This window comes from Henckelia pumila, chromosome 2, assembly GCF_033568475.1.
Source record: "Henckelia pumila isolate YLH828 chromosome 2, ASM3356847v2, whole genome shotgun sequence".
In the NCBI taxonomy this organism is placed as follows: Eukaryota; Viridiplantae; Streptophyta; class Magnoliopsida; order Lamiales; family Gesneriaceae; genus Henckelia; species Henckelia pumila.
Window position 1 is genome coordinate 90870150 of NC_133121.1, and position 8504 is coordinate 90878653.

Genomic DNA, 8504 nt, shown 5'->3' on the forward strand with positions numbered 1-8504 from the left:
GACCTATTTTGGAATTTGTAAAAATATTTAAGACAACGGAAAATTGAAAAATGTCACAACACATTATGCATAATCAATCAATATAACCATCCAAAAAGTACAACGCAATATGAACATCAATATAACTATTCCAAGCCTCCAAGCCACTACTTATCAACACCAAAATCAACACAAATATTTATAAAAACTATTCAAGTATGAAAAATTAAATATTATTTCCCTTAAATCTATTGTTTTTGCTGATCAAACTAGTGAAAACTCAATTATCTCAAAAGATTACACCAAAATAACATTATGAAATATGTCATTGTAGCTTGTTTCAACTGGTTCGATGCTAGTTTGGAGAAACATGTTGAATCCCTTTGTGAAAAGCTGTTGTAATCACTCTTAAACTAATTATTTGCAACATTCTCCAGCACCTGAAAAGCTAGTTTTGTACGTTTGGTATGACAAAATCCAAAATATAAAAATAAATAAACACAGTTTTCTCCTCTTTCCCATTATCTCTCTTTGGCTGCGGTTGAAGCGATCAATTTAAAATTGGAAGAATTTTACTCGATAATAAATTATTTATCTCTCTTAAAATTACAGATCATTTACTTCTATCAACCGAAAACACAAATATTTTCTTCCGTAGACGTGCGAATCAATCTAAAGCATAAACAAAGTGATCAAGAGAAAGAAAATACATGACACATCTGAAAGCTTAGAGGTAAATGATAATTTATCACCAATTTCATGTTCGTTGAAATTTAATGAAATTCTTCATTTGTTTGCAGACGCTGAATCATATACAAGTAGTATTTAGTTCTCTTTTAATTAAGATAATATTTTCTCGATGGAAATTTAATTATTAAATTTATTGCATTTTTATTAGCATAATGTTTTCAACATGCAGATAAAATGTTCAAAGAAGCCTATATGACTCATCTATATCTATACTATATATAATAGTTGAGCATTTTAGAGTGAGGGCACCAAATTTTTTTTTCAAAGCTACCCTTACATAATATAAACAAGTAAAAGTGCATGTGGTCAATATAATATAAACCAAATTCATTTCAGTTTCCTTCAACATAGGAGAAGTGGGTTTAGTTATTAATAATGCATGTGTAGAATGCAGTTTTCAAAATGCAAGACAGTTTTTTTGTTTTTGTTTTTCACCTATTTTTACCATTTTTTTTCAATGTAAATATATTAAATTTTAAATAACTACCAAAGGTTAAATTGTAAATATATTTTGGTGTCATCAAAACACACCAAAGCAGTTTTTAAAAGTGGCTCAAGTTTTATAAGATAGTAAGATAAGAAAATTTGATTTTATTTATATATATTTTCATTTTTTTCTCAACAACTATTATAAATAGGATAAAATGATAAGTAATAACTTTTAAATTTACTTTTATATTAGAAACGAAAAAAATAATAATTTTAAAAATTAATTATAGAAAAAATATATTATTTGTATATAATATATAATACTAAATATATTATATTAATATTTTATATACATGCATTGCATGTATGCAGTTATGCTAGTTGATATAAAAAATTTATCAATATAATGCTATCGTTGGGAAGACTTTTTACGAATTTGGAGTGGCACTTAATGGTGAATGTTTTTACTCTCCAGCCGATCTTCAAATAATTTGTAAATGGTTGATCGTTCATGTATGTGTACTATGCTCATGTCATTAGTACATTAAACTAAAACTACATTTTCTATAAAACTACAAATAATTATACATGAGTGAATGACCAACGATTTCTAATGAAAATAAATTTATCAAGCGGACTAGGTCAAGTTATAGTAAATTGATTATGAGTCCAAGTATCTCATAAAAACTAATATTTAATTACTAAGATATAAATTATTAAATTTAATATAGGCTAAAGAAAAGACGTGATTTTTTGTGAATGATTAATTAAATTAAACAAAATTACTCTAAAGCAAATAATACAATTAAATTAAACGGTGAATTAAGATCATTAGGAGAGATCCAAATTCCTAGAAAATGACCGAGAACATACAACGGTATCGAACATCAATTATTGTCACATTCATATTTAATCAAACAATAATTATTTGACGCCACGATGAAATTCCATATCTTAATTATTAATATATTTCTATAACTAATAATATTAATTTTATTTTGATTTAACAATCCAATTATTTTGAACTTAATTTAATTAAAAAATACATTTAACAAATATGAAATTTCATTTTTAGCCTAAAATCGCATACTGAAATCGAATAATAGTCGATTATTTAACCATGTGATCAATATTTTTGAAGTGATTTTCAATATATTATATTTTGAGTCAAGATCAAATAACAAACATGCAATTAATTGGCTATATTAAATTCAAGAAATATATGCAATTATCAATCAATAACATAAAAATAAGTCAAAACAATAATCAATCTAATACATGAGAAAAATCAATAGTTTGGTCATATCGTGGGCCCAATCAAAAAATTACTACTCCATAAAATCAAAACCAGATTAAAAATCTAATATTAGAATTCATGATAATAAAAAAATAAAATAAAAATGAAAAAATCTCAACGATGACGCGTATAATGCGTCTTCTTCCACTCACTTCAAGCCCTAGTCATCATCTTGAAAAAGTGCCCAAAGTCTTCTCTAGTTGGGCCCAAACTTCCTTTTATATCCTTCCATAAAAGGCCCTCATTTTCCTTAAATTTGTGCCCAAGAAAGAATAAAACCCAAGTGCATAAGTTCTCAAAAATTACAAAATTCTGCTCAAAACGGGGAAAATTTTAGCGCAAGGGCATGGGTCGTGCCACATCCGGAAGGTGGTCCGACCACATCCGTGCATGCTTCGGACACAGGTCTGTGAATTATTTTTTTTTTTGCAGATTTTTCGAGACTGATTTTACAATGGTACGTACACATACCATGGTTTAGACCCCATACTTGGTCTATGAATTCGACTTCTTGATTTTTCGTGGAATTTTTCTTATAATTTTTCCTTGATTTCCGGCCCAATTCCAACGTGCGTGGAATTATAAAGTCCGACTTTCTCTTCCATTTTCAAGATTTTCAAATTTTTAGTCAAACCTACAATGTATAAAAATATGACGATTTAAACACAAAACTCGACATAAAATGCTAGATGATTAAGCACAAATATGACAAAATATATACAATTTTAAATCTACTATAGGATTCGTACTTATCAGTGAATCATCTGAGCATTGATATTATTTTTAACCATGAATTGATTGGGAATATATATGTTATTCACAATGAATAATATTTATATGTATGTTGAATGATGTGAGTATTCCACTAATTGACAGTTGAGACATCAGTTTATGGTATCTTTGTTACATGGACACAATTGTTTCGTTATTCATCTTTTTGTTTTAAGTATCTAGTCTTATTAGCAAATAGGAGGTTTTCATTTTTCAAAAAACCCTGGTTATATATGAAAATGTTTTATTGTTCTTAAGGTAAATTAGGTAATGGCTAGCATATATAAATTTGTTTCGAATTTTTTTATGCTCTCCAATTTGGATTCACACGTCATTTAAATTAAGTTGCTTGAGAACTTTTTTTAATATTCATGCAATTTTAGTATCATCTTAATAGCACTCGGATTTAAGTGCTTGAGATGCGGGCAGTTTCATTACATTGTTGTATCGTGTAGTTGTAATATTGATGAAATATTGTACTTGTACTCTCAAAAAAAAAAAAGTGTGTTAGATCTCACATTGTCTTCCCCATGGTAAATTTAATTATTATATTCAACTATAATATCAAAAGTATAAAAGTTTATCTTACTTATTTTTTATTTTTTTTGAAGGAATGTTACTTATTTTTTTGTCTCTTTAATTTGTAAAATTTTATAATAAAAACATACGTTTAAATTCCCCACCCCCTAATTTATACATTAATTATACAATTTCCATTTATTACGTTATACATGCAGCGCATGTGCGTCGCTGTTAGTGCTAGTATAATTATGAATAACAAAAATGATATATCCTAAATTGGTCAAAAAATGAAATACCATGGATAAAAAATTAGCGATCATGTCTTCATGACGAAAAATATTTAACAACCATCTCGATCAATTTTTATCTTTGTCTTGTCAGGGGCGATGAGGAATTTTGCCAAGTAGGGAAGACTGAAGAGAGGAGAACTAGCCAAATAATTTTTTTTGATGATCAATGTTGTTTTCAAACTATAAATATGTCCCCATGAATAAATTACTAATGACTTATTTTTCTTGAAAATATTAAATATATATTGTGAATGTATACACGCATAAAAAAAATTATGTTGTGGAATTGATGAAGCAACAAAAGTTGGCTTTTAGTATATTGGAAGCAATCTAAATTCTAAAGCCAAGAAACCTAGTTTTCATGGAGATCGTGAGTGAAAACAAAATTAGATGAAAATTTTGGAAATATTCTTCGGTCTCAATTATATAGACTACGTTTTTTTTTTGTCCCAAATATATAGTCTATATAATTGAGACCGAAATATTTTTTTTTTGTCCCAAATATATAGTCATATATCATATTTACCAATATTTTTTTACATTCCTTTATTAATAATCCCCTATTAACTACATCTTGAAAATTATACAATCATTTTTTAATACACTAAATAGAGATAAAATAGAAAGTTTGTATAAAATTTATTTTTCCAGTGATTTTTCTTAATATATGTGAAAAAAAGTAAGACTATATAATCGGGACGATGGAGTAATTTTATTTCTATTCAGATTCAGTAATTTCCAATTTTATAGTAAAATAACTCATTAGAAATCTCGATTTTATTTATGGATTATGAAGATACGTATTGGTACCTCCCTTTGTGCTATATGTCATCAACCTACGGAGAAAAACAAAGTTGTCAGACGGGCCAACTTATGACTGAGTGGAACGACTTGCCAAAAATCCATCGTTTGACCCGTCGATGGTGGGTAGGCGGATCCACCATTCCGACTGGCTTGAAATCCTCAACTCAATTCAACCTAAGGTGGGTTGCTGGTTAAGCATGCTAACCCTCGGGTTGACTCACTAAAAATAAATAAATAAAAATAAAAATCATTATAATTAATTATAAAATTTATTTCATAAATAAATATTAATAAAAATATATTAATAAAATTTCTAATTATTGATTTCACATGTGAAAATTTTATATAAAATAATTAATAAAAAAATTGACAATTTTTATTAAAAAATTATATATATCACCATAAAAGTTAAAAAATTTTAATTTTTTTTCTTGAAGCCCACGGGCCAACCCATGCCCGCTTAGGCCCAAGACCTGCACAGGGTTGTAAAACTGTCAAAATGGGCCGGCGGGGCGGGCCTACCAGCAATCCACCAAAACCCGCCACTTGGCGATGCGGGACGGGCCGGCCTACCATTTAGGTGGGTTGGAAAATTATCAACACAATTAATCCGTCTATTTTGCGGTATGGGGCCGACCGACCCGTCAAATTTTAGTTATATATATTTGGCAGGTTGAGTCGAGTTGGCCCGCAACCCACCACCCTAAGGAAAAGTATAATCAATGGGCCGATCTGAACTTTACCCTTAAACATTTGAATGAATCAGTAGGCTGAAGATTTGATTTGCAAAATGGACAAATTAATCCCGGCCCAGCTGAAAACCCAGAGATCCAAAATCCAAAATCCAAAATCAAATCAATTGTGTGCGGTTTCTCACGTGAAAGCCTGTGCATGCGAATCCTTCCATCCTTCACTTCCCAACGGTGCGTATCACATGGACTCACGTGCTTTTTCTGTGGATTCTCCACTAAACGAGACGACACCTTTTGTTTTGTCCTGTCAGGGAAAATTGCGTTGCCTCCCCATTGGTGGCATGCACATGACTCCCATTCTCCCAAATTCTGCGTGTCACTACGCTATTCTTCTTCTCCCAACCCCCTTATAAATACCCTACGCCCACAAAACAAATTACTCCACATGATTTTGCTACATTGAGAGGAAGATATACATCAAACAAAGATCAGTGAATTTGCGAAGAAGGATCATGAGTTACATGAACAGAGTGTGGATGGCAGCCAGCGTGGCTATTGTCAACACGCACCCCGATCAGGGCCAGACGTTCAGATCGGGTCTCCAGTCCCTCAACCACGTTGGCAACAACCATTTCTTCCACGCCGCCGCGGATCTCAGGCCGTTGTCCGGATTATTAATCCTCAGCTCCGATTCGGGATCAGCTTTCCGCGCCGAGGACAGCAGGAGGCGGCAGTCGGAAGAGTCGCTTTGCCAAGTGATGTACATGAACTGTTGGGGCCAGGGCTAGGGCTAGGGCTGACCTAGCTAGCTGCTTAATTTTATCTCGAATCACCCGAAAAGGGTTACGGTCGTGATCCAGTTAAAGACGGCGGAGAAGCGGCTGCCTGCCGCCGTTGGACCACCGAACTGCCGCCTTGCCTCAGCTAGCTCGTGGGTTGATGGTGTATATACATATATATAGGGGTTGAAATCGGAAATACTTGAAAGTTTTGAGGGACTCTTTAACAGAGACCTAATTAAATCGAATGTAATGGTTCAGCGTTGACCCCCAAAAGAAAATGACATATAATATACTTTCTTTGTGAAATTGTTCCATGTTTTTATCGTTACATTAATCTTTTTTTTTTTATTATATATGCATCCTCTGATATTATGTAAGTAGTATATTATCGAGTTTTAATTCATGCTTGGGCTCTAAAATTGCGTACTATAGCTAGGCTACTACCACCACGTTTGGTGATGCACGTGCAAATTAGTTAGGAGTTATGGTACGTAAAAAATAATATTATTGGTGGGGTGTGAAATGTATAATCAAAACGGTGTAATTAGTTCCAAATATTTCTAAGTTTAAAAAAAGCAAATCCTTTTCCAATTGATCAGAAGCTATGATATATATATGGTTCAAAGAGTGAATGGCAGTGCAAACTACTCGATTTTGATTTCAAAGATTATGTTTTTCCGGTGTTTGTCTTATTTTAACCGATTTTGTGATTATTAACGCAATTTATTAAAAAAAAAAATTGACAGCAAAATAAGAGACTCGGGACAACTTTAACGTCGTTTAGTCGAGAGGTGATGTTCATACATTAAGCAAATACACTAATAAATATCAAAAGAGTTGAAAAGAGTACAAGATCCTGAATGACATAAAAAAAAAAATATCTTCCCTTCCTTAGTTGAAATCTTGAAATCAGGATGAATACAATGGCACTGATATATAGAAGTTTGCATGTCTCAAGAATTGTCGCGAGTTAAAATGAACGGTTTCGTTTTTGCTCATTAGTTTTTTTTTTTTCCTTTTCTTTTTCTTTTTCATATTCACAATATATGATATTCGTTATCTCTCGAGAACTTACCTTCTTAAAAAATATATATATGCGAAATTCATGATTTAGAAAATTTTGACAATGAAAACGCATCTATCTTCTTGTTCTACGTGACAACGCTCGTCAATCTTCAAAATAACGAGAACTCTAATACACACACAACGCCATCATATCTTTCCACATATTCTAAATAATTGTTAATGTAAAGCTAAAGCTAATTACAAGTGGCTCTATATGACACCTATTCCGGTATTTGATTCATAGGATGATTTGGTAACATTTGATTCTTGCAGATCCGTAATCCCCGATTCTAGGTTATATATCTGATTCATAGGAATGATTCGATTTTAGAAAGCAATCCCAATTGTACGTGGTGTAATCCCGGATCCTAAATCAAGAAGTTTAGATTAATTTGTGCTAAAAAAATATGGAGATCAACCGACGTAGCCAAAGCCAAACCAGCTCGAATATTTGGAAAATGGGGTGAGTTATGGAGCAAGCCTACATGATGCTAACTTTGTTTTGTTTTGCACTACAATCATTATTATATTAGTCCCACGTGAAGCCCCATGAGCCCCCACTCCCTATCCCATGTCACTCTTCTGCCTCTTGTCTTCATTCCTTTTTTTGTCCTTTTCTAATCTATTAATTAATTAATTTTTTTGTAAAATACTTCATTTCATAATTGTCAAATTCTATGCTATATGTATCTCAACATGTTTCTTTCTTTTATTTATGAAAATAAAATACAAGTTACTTGAATGAAATAACATATTAAATTTAGACATTTCATTTCATCAAATGTAAAAAGTTTCAAAAACACATCCTGCAGAAGTGTATATAAATTATAAGGCAAAAAAAAAAAAGAGAATAAAAATTAATTGAAGAAGTGTAAAATTGGGATTATATATCCCGAGAAAGGAGGAGGAAGAAGAAAATAATAATGAAATGGGGATAAAGACAATAATGGGACCCACTCAAAGATGTAGCAATAATGAAGATGCATCGGTACTTTCAGATAAGGTCGCCACCTGCCCCCCCTTCAGTGTGACTCTCTCTGGACGTGTTTTACTTTATCATTTCATTTATTTAATTAACAAAAAAACAAAAAAAAGAAAAGGGAAAAAGGCAAAAGCTAATTAA